The sequence below is a fragment of the Capsicum annuum genome, unplaced genomic scaffold (assembly GCF_002878395.1).
Source record: "Capsicum annuum cultivar UCD-10X-F1 unplaced genomic scaffold, UCD10Xv1.1 ctg42804, whole genome shotgun sequence".
NCBI lineage: Eukaryota > Viridiplantae > Streptophyta > Magnoliopsida > Solanales > Solanaceae > Capsicum > Capsicum annuum.
Genome location: NW_025850229.1, coordinates 654 through 1,152, shown reverse-complemented (window position 1 = coordinate 1,152; position 499 = coordinate 654). Strand labels below are relative to the sequence as shown.

Sequence of the window (499 nt, the reverse complement as noted above, 5' to 3'; positions counted from 1 at the left end):
ATGGGTGACCCCCTGGGAAGTTCTCGTGTTGCATCACTTTTTTTTTTCCCTTTAAAATTCGATTTAATTTTGCCGGTTCGATCGGCTAATCTTTTTGTTTTTCCTCTTGGCGGAAACGAAAAAGGGGGCAAGGCGCAGGGCCATGCGTGCGAGGAGTGACGGGCGGCGGAGGAGATGAAGCATAATAGAATTTGGAGGGCTGAAAATGACGGATGCGATCATACAAGCACTAATGCACCGGATCCCATCAGAGCTCCGAAGTTATGCGTGCTTGGGCGAGAGTAGTACTTGGATGGGTGACCCCCTGGGAAGTCCTCGTGTTGCATCCCTTCTTTTTTTTTTCTTAAAAATTCGGTTTAATTTTGCCCGTTCGATCGACGAATCTTTTTGTTTTTCCTCTTGGCGGAATGAGAAAGGGGGCAAGGCGCAGGGGCGCGCGTGCGGTGTGTGACTGGCGGTGCAGGAGAAAGAGGCATAATAAAATTTGGAGTGCTGGGTA

At 49.3% G+C, this 499-nt stretch overlaps 1 non-coding gene across 1 annotated transcript; it reads left to right on the top strand.

Moving 5' to 3' along the window:
• Positions 1-210: 210 nt before the first annotated feature.
• On the top strand, positions 211-329 carry LOC124891979. The gene has a single exon (XR_007050003.1). It is a non-coding gene; the product is annotated as a 5S ribosomal RNA (ribosomal RNA).
• Positions 330-499: the final 170 nt, after the last annotated feature.